Below are 21,531 nucleotides of genomic sequence, written 5' to 3' on the forward strand. Positions count from 1 at the left end.
GATGTGAAATGTGTTTTGGAGCGACAAAACCAATTGAAAATATGTTAATATACAGAAAGAAATGCAAAAATAAAAAAGTGCATGTCATTGAAACTGTAATATTACAGTAGAAGAGGTGAATTGTGCCACCAAACTTTCCTTCTCTTTTAGTATGATGGCTTTATGTAAATACGCGTTATGCCTTTAAGGTTTTCTTTCTCTTCCGGGTCAACCATCACATTTTATTCTGTGGGGCTAAAGTGACATTAGAGTCAAAACACTGTGTTGTATATTCACAAAGTACATTTTTTGGACGTGAAGTAGTAGTACAGTAGTGCTACTCACATACTAAAAACTGCTATTCACTAAACTACAAGAGAGGACCTTTGCCTTCCCATCCTTTCGATGTGAAAGGCTCCACCAAGGTGGCGGAGGGCTCTGGACATGCTTGCCTCCTTTTTAATATTAAAGTTAGAAGGAAAAGGAGGAATTAATTGGAAATGGGGAACACTTAAAAATGGTTAGGGCTTAGAGAAATCTTAGGCAGTATTTAGGGAGGTACAGGCACCCTCAGACACTGATTCACAAACCAAACTTCTAAAGTCATTACAACCTTCAAGGTGTTAAAATAGTAGTAAATAGTTTCCAGTCCAGCTTTGGAGTATATAAATTAACACGTTTAGGACTTCATTTATGGCATTTTGGCGTAGGGCAGTGCAGTAAGGCACCTTGCTGTGCTGCTGTACGCCACAGTGAAAGGGTAGGCGTGCACCGAATTTAAGGAATAAATGGCCCCATGCATCAAATTCCGTTTTTGCGATTCCTTATTTGCGAAAATTAGGGAATCGTAAATAAGGAATCGCAAAACGGGATGCATCAATTTATTCGCATAACTTTTGCGATTCGGTAAAAATCGCAATTTTTACCGAATCGCAAATATTATGCGAATTCTAATTTGCGATTTCGCAATCCCATTGATTCCTATGGGCCAAAAGGCCCATAGGAATCAATGGGAAAGCATTGACATTTTGCGAATTGCAATTAGCGATTCGCAAAATGTTAATGCATTCCATGGGTGCGGGGGGGTCCAAAGGACACACCCCTGCACCCCTGAAATGTATTTTAAAGTGCATGTTTCACACACACATGTCCTAAGGACATGTGTGTCTGTAACATGACAGTGTTTGAAATGCTAATTTGAGCATTTTAATAATTTTTTCGCAAATTACCACGAGGTTCACCCTTGTGGTAATTTGCACCCCCTAATTGCGAATTCGCAATTTTAAAAGCAATCATGCATTGCTTTTAAGGAATCGCAAATTTGCGATTCCTTAAAAGCAATCGCATTTCAGGAATTCGCTAAAAATAGCGATTTTCTCAAAACTGTTTCATGCATCCCAAAAACCTATTTAGGAATCGCAAACTTACCGATTCGCACCGTTTGCGCTTCCTAAATAGGTTGATGCATGTGGCCGAAAGTGCATTCCTGTCCTTTCCACCTGTGCTGGCGCTATTGCAGGCAGTGTTGCTTTTGATTTGATTGATTTGATTTATGAATTTATAAAGCGAACGAATGCCCATGGGAGTCTTGGCACTGAGTCAATGTAAAAGTCTAGATCTGACAGTGAATGGTGTTCTAACTAAGAAGTAAAAAGCCAGATTTTTACCTCTTTCCTAAAGGAGAGTAGCAATGGGCTGTTTTTGATTGTAATAAGGAGAAGGTTCCAGGTCTTAGCTGCCTGCAGCAGGAAGCTCCCCCCCCCCACCTAACTTGCTTGAATTTAGGAACCTGAATTAGCTTTGCTTGGCTCGATCTCAGGTTCCTGGATGGCTCATACTGTTTCAAAAGTGTTTTTAAAAAGTGGGATCCTACCCCGTGGAGGGCATTATAGGCCAGGCAGACTGACTTAAACTTTATCCTCTTTTCCATAGGCAGCCAATGGAGGGCTCCCAGTCTGTGGGCAACTGGCTCAAATCTGGGAATGTCCAGCACCAGCCTTGCTGCAGCGTTCCTTAGGCACTGTAGTTTTGTTAGATGTTGAATTTGTATCCCCACATACAAGGCATTCCCGTAATACAACCTAGAGAAGGCCAGTGCTGTAACTAATGTTTTACAAGAACCTTGGGGAATAAACAGCAATAGTTTTTTTATCAATTTGAGGATATACCACACCGTGGAAGACAGTTTGTTTATCTGGGAGTTAAAAGATAGTTTGTTGTCCACTACCACTCCCAGGTTTCTAACTTTATCCACTGGGGATGGGCAAGCAGCTAAACTATCTGGCCACCATTTTGGGAACCAGAAATTCATGTCTGTCCCAAGCAGCATAATTTAGGTTTTATTAACGTTTAATTTTAGGCAGTTACGCTACATCCAGCAATTAATCTGTCTCATGCAGTTGCTGAATCTACCTGCTGTCTCTTCTAAGTTGTTAGAGACCGAAACCACTATTTGGGTGTCTTCTGCATAGGACACTGGTAGGAAGGCACAGTTCCTTTTTATAGCTGCTAATGGGGAAACATATATATTAAAAAAGGGTGAGGCTTAAGGAAGACCCCTGAGGTACACCGCATGGTGAGTTAAAGGGTTTGGATGTTGCCTCTCCTAATTTAACTGTAAAAGTTCTGTCGGCTAAATATGAGGATTGCAACTTGAGTGTTGTGTAATATCCTAGTTAAAATGCCTTACATGCTTTTCACCCTCCACTGTAGAATTCCATGATATTGATGTCACTTAGAATGTTGGGACTTGAAGTGGACAGTTGGAGAAGGGCTGAGAGCCTTGCTGGCTGCTCCTGGTGGGGCTGATAACATCTGTACTTCGAAGCTGTAACTATCTTGAATAAATCCTCTTGAAACATCACAACAGCGTGGACCTAATTACTACATATTTTATGGCGACGAGGATGGGAGACCTTCCCACGCAAGAAGCCTGAAAGAAGTGGAAATGTTTCCCTCAACATGTTGGGTAGAAGCTACCACAGGGTGCAGACGTCTCGCACAGCCAACAGTAACAAGACAAAAGAAACAGGAGCAACAAGATGAAACTAAGAAAATCAAGATACCTCAAGGTAAGGAGCCACAAAGGGAACATAAAGAGCACGCCATGAAGCCCCACCAGTGTCCATCAGACCGGACGGCCCCTGCCCAAGCGTGCTGCGTGTGGTTCACCTGGGGTATATGGACATTAATTGCGAATTCATCAGAAGTGAGCGTAATTAATTTAATGGCATTTGGCTCCTGTAAATATGATGAAACCTGCAAAATGACACTTTGTAGAAGAGATTCTGTGTCAACCAAAGCGTGCTGTACACAGTTTAGAGAGGCCTTTAAAGCTGCCCTGATTGAAACCTTATGTACAGTGGACCTCCTAATCTGCCAGACCGTTGCGCAGAGTGAGACTGTTTTATCTTTAGCAGCTGCGCAGTTTGATTTCACACGTAGTCTGGCCACTGCCGATCCTGTGTATTTTGACACTAGTCAGTCCCAAACAGGGTTAAAAAAAAAAGAAAGAAGTTTCCTGCTTATTTCCTGCAAAATTACTCGTGTTGTTTGAAATGACATTTTAACAAGGAGCCGAATTTGTCAGGGTATCTGTGTAATTTGAAAAAAAAAGGAGCCTTTTATTTCCACGTTTAAAAGGATAAACTAAGCGAAAATCGAGCGGAATTACAGCCACATATTCACTTGACAGTTTAACTGCCTTACTCAATTTCAAGTATCCAGCGCGTGTGTCCACGCTCTTACCTGCTTCTTCCTTCATTTCTGTGACGCTGTGTTGGAGCGTCATCTGTCTCTTCTCTCCAGCGTGTTTGGTGCATGTTTGCACTTTGAGCCACTCGGCACAACGTGAGGAAACGTGCCTCCATTTTGGAATCTTCTGCCAACCACAAGGCTTTTGCAATCCTGTTTTACCGTGCATGTGAGAGTTTCGTTTTCTGCCAACCATGATGTTGTTGTTTTTTTTCAATTTAGCTTTACTCAGCACAACGTGGTTAAGACCTTGATCTAATCAGCATTTGTTTTGTTGATGCCAGCTTTGCTTTTCACCAATTCAAACACCATTCATCTTTTAAATGGAGCGCCGTGTTAACCTTAAGGTACTGTGCTTTGTTTTCTTGTTTATGCCGGTTTTCAGGAAGTTAAATCTCAATCTGTTTTCATTATTCTATTGTGGAAATTCTACTCGGGGGCAACTATCGAGCTCCAGTGTTTAAGTTTTTTTTGATTGCCTGCATCTTTCTGGTGACAGGCACACCTTGTAAAGTCATTTTATTTCAACACCTTGCCTGTTTCCAGCTTTACTCGGTGACAGGCTCACCTTTGACTTTAATGAAGTGGTGTTATGTTTTACTGAAACCTGCCTGTCTCCTCTTTACGGTGACAGGCACCTTTCTTTATGTTTGCTTCTGTTTTAAATTTTAAGTGATATGTACAAACGTTGTCCTGACACCGTGTGTTTTTAGTCTGTAGGAATGGGTCATAGTCCCATGATCCTTAGGGGTGGGTTTCAGTCCCATATCCTATTTTCAAAGTTTTGTGTTGGCGCCTTGTATTTTAGTCTGTAGGAATGGGTCACAGTCCCATAGTCCTTAGGGGTGGGTTTTAAGTCCCATATCCTATGCTAAGGGATTTACCAAGTCCCATGTTTCTGTAGTGGGTGTCAGTCCCATCTACCTCGTTGTTATGGGTACAAGTCCCATGTTTCTGTAGTGGGTGTCAGTCCCATCTACCTCGTTGTTATGGGTACAAGTCCCATGTTTCTGTAGTGGGTGTCAGTCCCATCTACCTCGTTGTTATGGGTACAAGTCCCATGTTTCTGTAGTGGGTGTCAGTCCCATCTACCTCGTTGTTATGGGTACAAGTCCCATGTCTCTGTAGTGGGTGTCAGTCCCATCTACATCATTCTTATGGGTTCTAGTCCCATGTTTCTGCTTTAGTGGGTGTTAGTCCTCACACGGACATTATTTTTTTTTTCCTTTCACTACAGTGCACGTTGTAACCTTACTTAAGGTGTCTAGTTGGGTTGAATGTTTTATTTCGACTGTGCACAATAGTTTGATTCTCTCTTGTTAATACCCAGTACTTTTTATCTTTATTCATTACTCAAATGTTTAAAATGTATGGAGAAGGAGTTTTACATTGTAATTCTCTTTTTCTGTCACTTTATTTTCTCCTGATGTGGATTGCTCTCTCGCATGCTTTCCTGGCCAGTTGGTGTGCAGAGAGTAATCATTGATGGTTTCTTCCTTATTTCTTTTTCTTCGCCTTGTTTCTTTCTCATGATTATCAGAAAAGAGGATATGTCTATCTGTTTCTTTCTGTTTTTCTTTGTTGCCTTCTTTGTCTCTTCTTTTGCTTTGTTTCTTTCTAGCACTCTTTTCTCTTCTAGCTAATACACCTGAATGCATTTTGTCTTTTCTTTTGTTTTCATTTGGAAGAGAAGAGGATATGTAATATCCTAGTTAAAATGCCTTACATGCTTTTCACCCTCCACTGTAGAATTCCATGATATTGATGTCACTTAGAATGTTGGGACTTGAAGTGGACAGTTGGAGAAGGGCTGAGAGCCTTGCTGGCTGCTCCTGGTGGGGCTGATAACATCTGTACTTCGAAGCTGTAACTATCTTGAATAAATCCTCTTGAAACATCACAACAGCGTGGACCTAATTACTACATGTTGTCTCGTGAACTCCTACTTCGGCTGGATGGGTCAGGAGTGTATAATGGTTTACAGTGTCGAAGGCCGCCGAGAGATCTAGTAGAATCAAGGTGCCCTTCCCTCCAGCATTTAGTACACTCCTGAGTTCCGCCACTGCCATGATCAGAGCTGTTTCAGTTCTATGTTCCTCTCGGAACCCATACTGTGCGTTGTGTAGGGCATTTACAGAGGTTGAACATTTTGACAATTGCTTATTCAGTAACGGGCACCTTCCTGCACAAAGCCAATCCTAAGAGGTGTTTTCCTCTTTTTTATGTGTGCTGAAGACAACACATATGGAAAGGGGAAAAAGGGAGCAGAAATTAAGCTATTTCTCCTCGTTATGTCTCACTTCGGAGTTGGCACTTTCCCAGGTTTACATGTTTTTGGAAATTAGGGTCAGCAACAAATTCCATAGGTGTTGCATGGGAAAACCCATTGCAATACCCATGGAACACCTCCCAAGTGCAGAGTAGGCCAACTCTGAGATTTGCTCTGTGTTGCCTTACACATGATTTATGAGGCCACTCAAAGCCATGCAGGCTGCCTGTGTGGGGCTTCATACATTTTTAGGAGAGCACTGTGTCATGCATGTACTCAGGGCTCTCATAAATAAGCCCATTAGTTACCCACAGGTACTGCAACTCAATGCTTTAGAAAATTAAGGCGGCAGGGACTATAAATAACATTCATAGAAATTGATGTTAAACCAATACAATTATTTCAATATCTATCTATCTATCTATCTATCTATCTATCTATCTATCTATCTATCTATCTATCTATCTATCTATCTATCTATCTATCTATCTATCTATCTATCTGTCTGTCTGTCTGTCTGTCTGTCTGTCTGTCTGTCTGTCTGTCTGTCTGTCTGTCTGTCTGTCTGTCTGTCTGTCTGTCTGTCTGTCTGTCTGTCTGTCGGTCTGTCTGTCTATCGGTCTATCTGTCTATGTATGTGTATGTGTGTGTGTGTGTGTATATATATATTCACAGAAAAAAGGTTACAGGGATGTTATAGTTAGGCTGACATTTCATTCATACAACTCAAGAGAAATTCAGCAGTTGTAGTTACCTGAGCTAACTATAACGCAGAACCCCACAATGCACTGCTTATGACCTCACATATTACATCACTCATGAAATGATCAGTAACATCACTGACGACATCTCAAATGATATCACAGATGACATCTGAAGTGACATCACTGATAACATCATCCAGTGACAGTGAGTGATTTCTAAAAGCTTACTGAGTGTTAATTATATACACACAGGTAAATTGGGGTGGAAGTCCCTGTATGGGTAAGTGAGTGGATGTGTAAGTGGTGTATAGAAGAGTGACTGGGTATATAAGAGACTGTATACATGCGATAGTAGAGGAGAGAGTATTTGTATAGGTAAGCGAGTGGGTGTGTCAGTGCATGTATGAGTAAGTAAGTGGCTTTGTGAGTATCTGCATAGTTGACCGAGCTGGTTTATCAGTGGTTGTAAATGGTGATTCAGAGGGTGCATGAGTGGCTGTATGGGTGTTTGAACTGATACATAAGTGTCTGTATGGGTGAGTGACAGGGCACATGAGTGGGTGTCTCTGTGCATTAATGGTTGTATAAGTGGGTGTATGAGGGAGTGAGTGGTGCATGAGTGGTTGTATGTGTAAGCGAATAGGTGTTTGAGTGGTTGTATGGGTGGGTAAGTGAGCATGAGAGAGGTTGTATGGGGAAGTATGTGGTTCTCTCTGTCACTGTACAGGTGATTGAGTCTATGTATTAGTATATGTATAAAAAGCTGAGTGGCTGTGTGAGTAATTGTATGGTTGAGTTAGTTGCTTTGTGAGTAACTCTATGGGTGAGTGAGTAGGTGTGTAGATGGGTGAATAGATGTGTGAGTGGTTGTACAGGTTCTGTGAATGTGTTTGTTAGTGATTGTATGAGAGTGGGTATATGGCAGGTTTTATCGCGGTGTAAGTGGGTTTGTCAGTGTTTCTCTGGATGATATCATCAGTGACGCCATTTCAGATGTCATCAATGATGCCATCATTGATGCCATCAGTGATGTCATTTGAGATGTTATCAGTGATTTTATCAGTGATGTCACTGACCAGGTAATGAGTGAAGTAATATGTGAGGTCATAAGAAGTGCATTGCGGTGGTGTTATCGTAAGCTCGGGTAACTATAACTGCTGAATTTCTCTGGTTTAATTCTATTTCATAACTATAACATCCCTGTATTGTTTTTCTATAATTAGATATTGAACATTACATCTGCATGGTGCACCACTTATTGTTTTACTTGTCATCTATTTATTTTAGAATCAAACATTTTATTATGCGGCCGAACATATTTGTACACAGCCCAACTGCCTACATCAACTCGCCGGCAGGGCGTATTCCCACAAGAATCGTACACAGCATCTGGGCCTACAACCCGGAGGTCGGCCCGCGTATCTGTGGCAACATCATCACCCCACCGGATGCGCAATTTCCGCCATTTTTAAAGGAGAAGAGTCCAAATAAACAGAAAAAACATTGCAAACTTCCCCATCCCCCGCCCTCCCTTCCCTACAACCCCCCTGCCCGGCCCCCCCTACCCGACCCCACACACCCCACTCCGCATCAGTCAAAACCAGGATCAACCATCTCATAGGACCAGCCTTTCCTTGGGGTGGAACTCCCAAAGTCTCAAGTGCATGGGGCGGCGCCAACCGGTTCTAGAGGGATAAGCTGTAGGATTTGCAGATATTTCGGGCATGTCACTTCCCGAAGGTCTTTGGGCAGAAGCTGCAAAAATGGCGCCCATAGGGTAGCATATTCCGAACCCCTTCCGTCCATACCCAGGGAAAAACATTCCATAGCAAGGGTGTGCCACAAATGCTGAAGCCAATCTCGTATGTAAGGCACCAACGGGGAACCCCACCGCGACAACAGCACCTGCCTCACAGCCAATAATGCCAGCGCAAGTTGCTGGCCAACAACCGAGCGTAGTGGGAAACATTTAGGATGAGGTAGCCCAAGTAGGGTGTGTTCGGGGAGCCGGGGCAATGTTATCGTGAACGCACTGTTTAACCCATCAAGCACCATCTTTCAGTAGCGTTCTAATTTCGGGCAGCGCCACAGCAAGTGAGTAAAATTCCCGTACATCCCGCACCCCCTCCAACAGAGGCCTGATTTAGCTTTATCCCACTGTGTGACGCGCGCCGGCATGTAGTACCAGTATGTCGCTGTTTTGTATGCCGATTCAGTCCCTGCCGTGTTGGATGTCGTGTGATGCGCTCGATAGAACACTTGCTCCCATTCTTTAGTCGAGAGGGGACGCCCTAGCTCTACCTCCCACCAAACTTGCGCCTTCATGCGCTGCTTCCGAGAGCAACGTAGGATCATAGCATACAGCTCCAGTACCAGTATGTCGCTGTTTTGTATGCCGATTCAGTCCCTGCCGTGTTGGATGACATGTGATGCGCTCGATAGAACACTTGCTCCCATTCTTTAGTCGAGAGGGGACGCCCTAGCTCTACCTCCCACCAAACTTGCGCCTTTGTGCGCTGCTTCCGAGAGCAACGTAGGATCATAGCATACAGCTCCGAGATAAGGCTCCGGTCTTCTTTTTTACTAACGAGCCAGCGCTCAAAAGCTGTGAGAGGCCGTGACATAAGGGCCATATATGCTGTGCGGGTCACCCAGTGCACCACTTGAGTGTGGTAGAAAGCGTCCGCCGCATCCAATGGGAAGTATTCCGACCGCAACACGGAGAACGGGATCAGTCCATCTAAGTCAAAGAGCATACCCACCCTCTTGCAGCCCTTCTCCAGCCATCGATGGAAGACCGGCGACAAACGCCCTGGGGGAAAGTCAGGGTTGTCCACAATCGGCGTCATTGGTGAGGGGAAGGAATTCCACCCCTTACGAAGTGCCAGCTGGTCCCAAACCCATAGCGTCAGGGATGTCACCGGAGAGGAGTACAGCCCCCACGCTATATTTTTACACGGCATCCAAAGCTCTCTCCAGATATTGCATCCTGCTACCGTTTGATCCATGAAAAGCCAATGTTTACTGGACATGGGCCTATTCCATTCTACTACATATCGTAGGCAGGATGCCTGAAAGTATGCCGAGAGCTGAGGTAAGCCCAAACCTCCAGCTGCCTTCGGGGACGTAGTCACTGTGAACATGGCACATGGTCAATTATTGTTCCATAAGAACTTATTAAGCAACCGCTGGAGCTTCTTCAACATGCCCCTCGGTGGTGTCAGTGGCAACATCTGAAACATATAAAGTATTCTAGGGAGGATTGTCATCTTAATGGCAGCTAGTCTACCGAACCAAGCCAAATTAAGAAGGGGACCATTCCGATAAAGACCTGTTCAGCCTGCCCAGAATAATTCGAGTAGAGCGTTCTAGTTAAGGTCGGGGCAGGCGAATACCAAGATACATGATGCCGGACTGCATCCATTGAAAATCACAGTCCCTCTACAGATCTGCCACACCATGATGCACTGGGCCAGGGACAGACTGATTTGCATATAGCCAGGTTCTGAGCTGGGATGGGGCAGTGAGATAAATAACGGTGATGGATCAAGCCCTGATATTTGGACTGGGTAAGAGTGGTCTGCTTAATTCAGACACTCTGTTCATCACCACCCCCTTTTCTGAATCGATTTTGGCCACTATAGGTGTGGCAGGGTATACTCAGACATGAGTCCCTTTCTCACTGCTCCATCAGGATTCAAGCAAGCCGGGCCGAAGACGGCTGAAATGCCAGAAACCGGTCCCCGGTAGCTTGTCTCCTTTCTGGTGAAGAATTGGCTTGGTAGTTTAGTCTGCCCTGTTCCCATGATGCACTGGGCCAGGGACAGACTGATTTGCATATAGCCAGGTTCTGAGCTGGGATGGGGCAGTGAGATAAATAACGGTGATGGATCAAGCCCTGATCTTTGGACTGGGTAAGAGTGGTCTGCTTAATTCAGACACTCTGTTCATCACCACCCCCTTTTCTGAATCGATTTTGGCCACTATAGGTGTGGCAGGGTATACTCAGACATGAGTCCCTTTCTCACTGCTCCATCAGGATTCAAGCAAGCCGGGCCGAAGACGGCTGAAATGCCAGAAACCGGTCCCCGGTAGCTTGTCTCCTTTCTGGTGAAGAATTGGCTTGGTAGTTTAGTCTGCCCTGTTCCCATGATGCACTGGGCCAGGGACAGACTGATTTGCATATAGCCAGGTTCTGAGCTGGGATGGGGCAGTGAGATAAATAACGGTGATGGATCAAGCCCTGATCTTTGGACTGGGTAAGAGTGGTCTGCTTAATTCAGACACTCTGTTCATCACCACCCCCTTTTCTGAATCCACATCAGTAAGCGGGACTGATACATTCAATATTTTTGATTTAGAGAAGTTGACTTTAAAGCCTGCCGCTTTGTGGAAGGCTTGAATCTCTGCTGACAAGTGCTGCAGGGAGAGGTAGGGATCCTGCAGCGCCAAGATAACATCGTCTGCATATAAACTTATTTTATGCACATCAGCCCCGAAGCGGAGACCGGTGATATCGGGGTGTGACCTGATACGCTGGGCAAATGGCGCCATATAAAACGCAAAAAGGAGCGGCGAGAGGGGGCACCCCTGCCGCGTCCCCCTGGCAATGGAGAAGGATGCCGATATGCATCCATTGACTCGTACCACCGCTTTGGGAGCTGCATAGAGGCATTGGACCCAGCGTAAGAAGTTGTCACCTAAGCCGAACGCTCTCAGCACCTCGAAGATGAAACCCCAGTCTACTCGGTCGAAGGCTTTCTACGCATCGATGGACAGCAGAAAAGCCTGCGCCTTCAACCGATGCACCAAGTCCAGCAGATGGAGCAGCCTCTTAGAATTATCTCCACCCTGCCGGGTGGGTATGAAGCCTGCCTGGTCAGGATCAATCACTCTGTCCATTAGGGGACTAAGGCTCGCGGGAAGTATTCCCGCGAACAGCTTAGCATCTATATTAAGAAGCGAGATCGGCCTATCAGAGCTGCATTCGGCCGGGTCCTTTCCCGGCTTGAGGATGACCGTGAAGGCCGCGTCAGACATAGAAGGGGTGACCGACCCAGTGTCAAGGAAGGAGTTGAAGAGCCGGGTTATAAATGGGGCCAATTCCCTGCAGAAAGTTTTATCAAAAATGGCAGAGAACCCATCTGGTCTGGGAGATTTAGCCAGCTTAAGCAGGGAGATGGCCGAGCTTACCTCCTCCACGTGGAAATCCGCCTTCAACGCCTCAACGGGAACAGCCAGCTGTTACGAGATATTGCTTTATATCTGCAGGTGACGTACCCTCCCTCGTGTACAACGACTGGTAAAAGTGGCGAAAGGAGTCAACAATTTCCGCATCATTAGTATGGGACGTCGCCCGGTGATCATTGATTTCCGTGATGGCATAGTCCTGGGCCCGCGCACGTAAGCGGTGTGCCAACATCCTGCCTCCTTTATCTCCACACAGGTAGAATTTGTGGGGCAGGTGTAGCAAGGCGTATTCTGCCTTATCAAGATCCAGATGCTTGAGCATGCGCCTCTTTGTTTCTAGTTCTCTCCAAACCCTAGGCGCACCTGTCCTCTTATGTATTGCTTCCAGTCCCCGCACTTCACCCTCCAACTCCCCCGTTTCTCCCTGCGCAACCTAGCATACGTGGCCGCTAGCTCAATGAAAACACATGATCATTAACTTCAGAGCCTCCCAGATTGAAGCTATCGCAGTGTCCCCCACCGTGTTTTCAGCTAAATAGTGAGTGATTGTGTCTCTAATCTTCGCAACAACTGAGTCAGCGTGCAACATGGAATCTCTAAGCCGCCAGCTGGCGAAGGGGGTCGTGGGCTGTTCAGGGAGACCTTCACTGATAGGAGCGTGTGGTCGGAAAGAGAGAGAGGGGCAATGTCAGCCTCAGAAAGGTGTGGTAAAAGGGCCGATGTGGCAAGGAAGTGGTCCAAGCGCGCATACGTCTTGTGCGCAGCAGAGTAATATGTATAGTCGCGTTCTTGGGGATGCTGCAAGTGCCACACGTCATGAAGCCCGCCCTCCGCAAGCCATTGGATCCCTTCCTGGGTCCAAGCACCGGCGTGGGACACCCTGTGTTCTGACCTGTCTAACCCCATTTCCTTCACAAGATTAAGGTCCCCACCTATCAATATGAGCGCATCTGGGGAAGCAAAAACCTGTGCCAAGGCCATGCGCAGGAAAGGCTCCTGTTGGGTATTCGGGGCGTATAGGGACCCAATGGTGAATATCGTGTCCCCCCACTGAACCCGCACCACAAGAAACCTCCCGCTGATATCTACAAGTTGGGCCAAGACTTTGCACCGCACACAAGAGCTAAACAGCAGCGCTACTCCATTCTTCTTAATGGGGCTCGAGGACCAGAGCCTGTCTCACATGCGCCGAACATCTTTTGGGAGGAGGTGAGTTTCTTGCAGGAGGCACACATCACTATCTGCATTCTCGAGTAGGGACAAAACCGCAGAGCGCTTCACAGGATTGTTAAGCCCATGAACATTGAGACTCCCAAGACATTACACCACAAGTAGGAGAGGGTCGCTATCGTGCTAGTCCCTGCCATGAATGAACAGCATGCCACATACCGATCGAGTAACCTGGGCCTGCTCTCAGCATCCCCTTGACTGCACCACCCTCTGACTGACCTCCCAGGCACCCTCCCAGGGCGGATAGGAGACAGCCACACCCCGGACTCTTCCAAAAGCCCCCTGTATCTGATGCAGAGCCCCCCCTCCCTACCCACCCACCCCCAACCACCCCACACCCAAAAAACCAAGTCCCATCAACACAGAACAGAATAGGACAAAGAGAAAGCAACAAACGACAGTTCGTAAAGCAGGCCCCAAAGGCAGGGGGATGTGGCACCAGTCATCATTCCTCCAATTCCTGATACAGGACTCTCTCTCGAATAAGGACATAGAGTACAAGTGGTACCTGTTGGGGGTGGCCCCCTCCGACGCCAGCAATCTACCCTCGTAGGACCTCACAAAACCATTGCACCATCGTCCGTTGCTGCTTCAGTCACTAGGGCCATGGCAGCCACCGCAGGTCCTCTCTCTTGAAGGCATGCTGACGGGTCGGGCCCCCTTGCCGACTCGGGCCTGCCTACTCTCTGCCAATCCAAGGAGCGTCGCCGTCGCCCATTAGATGTGCCACCACCTTTGGACGCGGAATCAGGACGTTCCAAGCCCAGGATTTCCATGGCCGCTGCTAGAGACCGCACTTGGACCAGTTTATTCAGCCACCGGAAGATGAGCCAAAACGGATGCCCCCAGGAGTAGGCCACATTGTGCTCCCGCAAGTGAGCTGTAACAGGTCTAAATTCCCGCTGTTTCAGCTGTGTAGATGCTACCAGGTCCTGGCATAGCAAGGGACGATGGCCCCGGAACTGTAGGGGATTGAAGTTGCGTGCCTTCCTGAGAATCCGCTCTTTCACCTGAAACTCATGTACGCATACCAGTATATCGGGGGGTGGGGCCTTCGGACCCCGCAGTAATCCAACTCGGTGCACTCGGTCCATTCGTATCACTTGTAAATCCTCTTCATTCAGGACGTGCTTAAAAAGGGCCTTCACATACTCTCGCAAGTCTGACCCCTCTCCCTTCCAAGGCACTGCACTAATCCTTATGTTGTTGCGGCGGGACCTATTCTCCAAGTCCTCAGCATCGGCTTGGAGGTGTAGATTCTGTTCTGTCAGCCGAATGACATCCTGCTGGAGCTGGTGTATGTCCTCCGCCGTCCAAAAGTCGTGCTCCTCCAGCGTCGCAACACGTTCCCACACGCCATCCACGTCCCTCCGTACTTCCCGTAAGTCCGATGCCAATTGGGAGCGAGCTCCGAGATATCTTCCTTAATGGCCGGGAAGAGTTCAATCATAAAGGTTTTGGTTGCGGGTTCCTCATTCTCACCCCGACGTGGTGACTTATCAGCCACTGGTGATACAGGTTGCGTTACTCCCTTCAGCATCCCATCCTTCCCTGTTTTGTCCTTCTTCAATCTAGTTGTCGCCATGTTGCCCGTCGTCGAACCCCACTGTCAAGTCACGCAGGAGACAAGGGAGTGTCACCACGACTGATCAGAGATACTTCGCTTTCCACACACCTGTGGGGGGACCCCGATGTCGAACCAACTAGGCCCCTTGCGCCAGCTCCAGGGCTGAACTCCACGTGACAACAGGTCTGCTACTCCTGCACTCCACATAGCTTTTCCTCCAGAGGCCCCACCCCAGGCAGCAAGCACAGGCGGGGGGCAGTGTAAGGGCTATACGACGTGCTTGACCCACCAGGTTGGTCGCACAAGGTGCAAAACGGGCTGCCCCCTCCGTGGACTGCCTCCAGGGTGTCCGCCAAACACCGACCACTGCTCTGCAGGCCGCAAGGCACGTCCACCCCCGCTGCCTCTCACCTCCTCAGTCGCACTCCGGACGGGCCGGGCTGGTTCTCTTCCCCTTGGAGCAAGGCTTCACCAGGCCGCAAACCATTCCGACGTGGGCCCACCACCGCACCTCGGCCCACGATGTCCTCAACGCACTCCAGGGGCGTTGCAAGGTGGTTCGGAGTTCCTGCTCAGGGATCCCACCTCTGCTAATGCTCTCTCGCCGTCAGCTAGATGAGCCCCAATCTCCAGCTCGCTCTGTCAGGACGGGCTGTTGCCGGCACCAATATCGGCACTGCGGGAGATCCACAAGCTTCATCGGGATGGCAGGCCCACACAGGCCCAGAAGCCCCGGCCTCGAGTGGGCACCGTCGCCGAGCCTCGGCCGTCCGAACCCGGCGCCTGCTTACTGCACCACACACTCACGGGCGCTGGGGATCGCTGTTGCTGCACCTCCCGGGCACTTTCTCCTGCTGCCCACGGCAAACAGAGGCGCTGATTCCGCTGGCCCCTGTCTGGGCAGTTCCTCAGCTTCGCCGCACCCTCCGACTCAGGCACTCCTGCCGCCAGGGCCCACACCGGCACCCGGACTCTGCCGTGCTACCGGCCGCTCTGTCAGCCGCGGCGAAACACCGATTTGGCGGGCGATTTGGCGGGCGATTTGGCAGATGAAATGGGACCGCCAGCCGATCCTATGCAGCAACGGGATACCAGGCGGGAAAGAATCACGGGTGGATGGGGACCCCAAGAGGGTGCTGGACAAGGCTGATGAACTTGTGGCGCCGGAGGGACTCAGAAGCACGTCCTACACTGCCGCCATCTTGGCCACGCCCCCATCTATTTATTTTAAAATTACATTATTAATCTTATTTTAAGATATTTTTGGATTTCGCGATGGTGTTGTGATCCTCGAGGACATACAGTGAATACAGCGTGTTTTAGACAAAGTGTAAAACATATACATAGATATATTTTACATAAAGTTTCAGTCTAATTGTTTAGTAAGATATTAATTTAACTTCCCCTTTTGTATTCATTTGTCAAACAACTTACATAAAAGTGCATTTTTCTTGTTCCCAGCGACATCGGAGGACGTGATCACATCGGTAGTTACGAATACTGTGTGTATTTGACAGAGTGTTAAACCGATTTATAGACATGTTTTACTTAAAGTTTTAGTCTAGCTGTTTAGTTAGATATTGATTTAAATTTCCCCTTTGTATTCATTTTGTGAAAAATCTACATCTACATCTTCTAAAGATTCACCCTATAAAACTACTAGAACCAGTAGATGACAAGGTCAACGCAAATTCTAAAAGGATCATGGTACTTCCAAATGAGATGCAGCAGGTGTTGTTCACTCCACAGATTCAAAAGAATATTCATATCTGTATTTAGTTGTTATTTTAAACAACAGCCAATAATATGACTTCTTGCTGATGCATCCAACACACAACCTAATTGTATTCACTGACATGATGACATCAATATATATTGGCAAAAGCAGTCGCCGAAACGCGTCTTTTTGTGCTTTGTAAACTCAAATAAAAATGGGTTAGCAGTTTCCCGCGAGTGCTGTGGTTTATGTACTCAGTAGCAGTAAAAAAAAAAATATATATATATATATATTACCTACTGGCGGTCGCCAGTAGGTATATATAGTTAGGATTTTTTTGAATAGGGATTTCTGAATATTCTATGTTGAATAACTTTGGCGTTGATGGATGGAATTGGCTGAAATATTCAGGAAAATGGCACATTTTATTTCTGAGCGTCCCCTGAAAGTTTGGGGGGGTTTCGTCAAGCGGGGGCCGAGAAAAAAGGGGGGTCCCAAAACGTGTTTTTAACATTGAGTTTCCATAGGGCGGTTGGACTCACTTTTAGCTCGAACGGCTGAATGGATTTCCACAAAACGTGGCAAAATTGTAGGGACTGGTAGCCCGATGTGCCTTTGCTATGTCTCAAGATATATGCTCCAGTGGTTTTTACGAAAATTAACTTTGAAAAATATATATTGGGCTACATTGGGCTATATATATGTTAGAGCCCAAATGTAGCCCAATGTAGCCCAAAGATGGCCACCAGAGACAAAAAAAAACAAATGTAGCCCAAATATCAGCCAGATGTAGCCCAACTATAGCCCAGTGACAGAAAGTCCCAGAATGTTCTAAAGAACAACTAGAGCGCTAACAGTCTTACTTATGACAAAAGTATGGCACACCTGAAGTCATCTTGATTGGAATAAAGTGTTAACACTTAAAACATTTAATTTGCAAAGGAACAAAATGAATGAGGGGTTTCATTTTGCCATAGAAATGTTATATATATATATATATATATATATATATATATATATATATATATATATATATATATATATATATATATATATATATATATATATATATATAAAAGTTTGAAACTTTACAGCTGGTGAAGTGCAATTTCTCAATGCAGGGCAACCTTGGAAGAAGATTTCATGCGGCAGGTCCAGCCGCAGAGAGCCTGCACCGCCCCTTCAGCGACCTGGGGTCCGTCTTACCTGTAATGCTCGGGTTGAGTAGGCGCAGCTGTTATTCGGAATTGAAAGGCAGAAATGTTACACCGAGGCCCACTGGAGGGTAAAAAGCAGCCCATTTAGTGATTGCAAAGCACACGAGCCACTGGAGGCTAATAAGAGGGTATTGGACCACGAGTCCAAATGTGCACCGCTATGAAATTGACACACCGGGGGTCTGTATAAATTGGTGCAGTCACGTGAGAACCTGTGAAAACCCAGAACGGTGTGCTGACAATCTGCCTCTGACGAAGAAACAAGAGAGTTTCGAAATGCATTAGGCTAATGGGATTGAAAGGTCGGAGTTGCATTTCTGCCTTGAAATAAAAGTTTGAAACTTTACAGCTGGTGGAGTGCAATTTCTCAATGCAGGGCAACCTTGGAAGAATATATATATATATATATATATTACCTACTGGCGGTCGACAGTAGGTATATATAGTTAGGATTTTTTCTCTATGGGATTTTTGAAAATTCTATGTCTAATAACTTTGGCGTTTGTAGACGGAATTGGCTGAAATTTTCAGGAAAATGGAACATTTCGTTTCTGAGCAGCCCCTGACAATTTGGGGGGGTTTCATGAAGGGGGGGCCGAGAAAAAAGGGGGGGTCCCAAAACGCGTTTTTCCCATGTTAATTTCCATAGGGCGGTTGGCCTCACTTTTAGCTCGAACGGCTGAATGGATTTGCACGAAACTTGGCAAAATTGTAGGGACTGTTAGCCCGATGTGCCTTTGCAAGGTCTCAATATATGTGCTCCAGTGGATTTTGAGTAATTTAGGTTCAAAAAAAGATATATATCTGGGTGGAGCCTGACCACACATCTGATCTGATTGGCTGTCAGCACTTCATCCAAGAAGTGTTGGCAGCCATCTTGGGACCAATATACATGATAGCACCTCATTAAAAAGCATTGTAGTTAATAGAGGGTTTTAGGACTTTAGTTACATTATAAATCATTTGTTGATGGTACCATACTCGTTTTATGAATTGTGGTGGGTTCTAAGGTGATTTTACCATGTGAAAAAACCTTCTGCTGTGATATCATGAATATTGTTTGAAAGAAAACTAATATCTCATGATTTTCCCACAGTGGTTTGGAAGGGGATCTATAAGCTAAACTGAAAGCATATTTTCTGTAAATTCACATTATCTTTCTCAGTCATGTGAAAATGAAGTCTGACATTCTCAGTAAAACATGTACATCCAACAAGGACAGAGACTGTCAGTTGATTCCTTTGTGTTCTACTGCAGCCTCCTAGAGTGTTCTAAAGAACAACTAGAGCGCTAACAGTCCTACTTATTACAAAGGTATGGCACACCTGAAGCCATCTTGATTGGAATAAAGTGGTAACTCTTAAAACATTTAATTTAAAAAGAAACAACATGAGGGGGTATATTTTGCCATAGAAAGTATGATTAGTGCTGCAGAATGAAAAATTAGGACACATTTTGAGTGACTTCTCAAATCCTTTTCTATTTCATTAAAACATTCTGACATGCAGTCTCCCAAAATGGCCACCAGAGACAAAAGAGCCCAAATGTAGCCCAAATATCACCCAGATGTAGCCCAAGTATAGCCCAATGACAGAATGTCCCAGAGTGTTCTAAAGAACAACTAGAGCGCTAACAGTCCTACTTATTACAAAGGTATGGCACACCTGAAGCCATCTTGATTGGAATAAAGTGGTAACTCTTAAAACATTTAATTTAAAAAGAAACAACATGAGGGGGTATATTTTGCCGTAGAAAGTATGATTAGGGCTGCAGAATGAAAAATTAGGGCACATTTTGAGTGACTGCTCAAATCCTTTTCTATTTCATTAAAACATTCTGACATGCAGTCTCCCAAAATGGCCACCAGAGACAAAAGAGCCCAAATGTAGCCCAAATATCACCCAGATGTAGCCCAAGCATAACCCAATGACAGAATGTCCCAGAGTGTTCTAAAGAACAACTAGAGCGCTAACAGTCCTACTTATTACAAAGGTATAGCACACCTGGAGCCATCGTGATGGGAATAAAGTGGTAACTCTTAAAACATTTAATTTAAAAAGGAACAAAATGAGGGGGTATATTATGCAATAGAAGGTATTATTAGTGCTGCAGAAAGAAAAATTAGGGCACATTTTGAGTGACTTTTCAAATCCTCTTCTATTTCATTAAAAAATTCTGACATGCAGTCTCCCAAAATGGCCACCAGAGACAAAAGAGCCCAAATGTAGCCCAAATATCACCCAGATGTAGCCCAAGTATAGCCCAATGACAGAATGTCCCAGAGTGTTCTAAAGAACAGCTAGAGCGCTAACAGTCCTACTTATTACAAAAGTATGGCACACCTGAAGCCATCTTGATTGGAATAAAGTGGTAACTCTTAAAACATTTAATTTAAAAAGTAACAAAATGAGGGGGTATATTTTGCCATATGAATTATGATTAGTGCTGCAGAAAGAAAAATTAGGGCACATTTTGAGTGACTTCTCAAACTCTCTTCAATTTCATTAAAAAATTCTGACATACAGTCTCCCAAGATGGCCACCAGAGACAAAAGAGCCTAAATGTAGCCCAAATATCACCCAGATGTACCCCAAGTATAGCCCAATGACAGAATGTCCCAGAGTGTTCTAAAGAACAACTAGAGCGCTAACAGTCTTACTTATGACAAAAGTATGGCACACCAGAAGCCATCTTGATTGGAATGAAGTGGTAAGTCTGAAAACACTCAATTTAAAAAGGAACAACATGAGGGGGTTAATTTTGCCATAGAAAGTATGATTAGTGCTTCAGAAAGAAAAATTAGGGATCATTTTGAGTGACTTCTCAAATCCTCTTCTATTTCTTTTTTTTTTTTTTTTAAATTTTTGAAAACCTTTATTGAAACCAGAACACACAGCTATTCAGCCTGACATCCCGGAGGCAAGGCAGCAAGAAGAAAGGAGAAAAATAGTGTCAAACAATGGAGACATAATCATCGAAGGTTAATTTTATATGATATAAATACAACAACAAGCGCCCGCGGGCGCGAAGTGGCAGTGTGTGTAATGTGCCGCTGGGTGTCAGGGATGGGTAGGGAATGAGGCAGGGAAACACGTATCAAGGATAAATAGCAGAATGGAGAAAGAGGCGGGAGGGGGAAGGTAGCAGGAGAATATAATACAATAGAGCTCAGTTGGCGTCACAGGTTAGGGAGAAGCATTGTCATGTTGACTGATTGGCTCAGGCGGTAAGCACACATCCCCCCTATATTCATTCCATGCTCCCCAAATTTTAGTCCAAGTTCGAGGTCTCCCTCTGGCCACATAGACTGTCTTCTCCCTGAACATGCACCAGTCCATGTTGGCCTTCCACTGTACCAGCAGGGGGGCCTCGGCCGCACCTCACCTCTGGGCTATGTCCCTCTTAGCCACCATGTTCCCAAGGGTAACCCACCTAGTCTGTGCAACGTTGTGGTCGGAAGGCTCCCATACGTTCAAGAGGCATCGACGGGCCTCCGCCTGGGCAGCCACGCCAGTCACCTCCTCCATAACGCGGTGTACCCTTCTCCAGTAGGAGGCGATCACCGGGCAGTCCCAGAGGATGTGTAGAAAAGTGGCAGGAGCCCCACAGCCCCTGCGACAGAGACCGTCAGGCGAAAAACCCATGCGCATCAATCGGGGCCCTGTCATATACACCCGGTGCAGGACCTTAAATTGTACGAGGCGAAGACGGGAAGAAATGGCAACCTCCTTAGGAGAGGAAACCGCGCTCTGCCAATCCTCATCGTCCAATTCAAGGCCATCTGCTACCCACTGGTCTCTCAAACTAAGGAGGAGGTCCGTACGTGCATTGATCAGCTTTTTATAAGAGAGTTAGATTGCGCTGTCCGGCATGTGTCCATCTAGGATCCTGTCTTCCAGTGGGGA

This window comes from Lissotriton vulgaris, chromosome 12 (assembly GCF_964263255.1).
Source record: "Lissotriton vulgaris chromosome 12, aLisVul1.2, whole genome shotgun sequence".
Classification (NCBI taxonomy): domain Eukaryota; kingdom Metazoa; phylum Chordata; class Amphibia; order Caudata; family Salamandridae; genus Lissotriton; species Lissotriton vulgaris.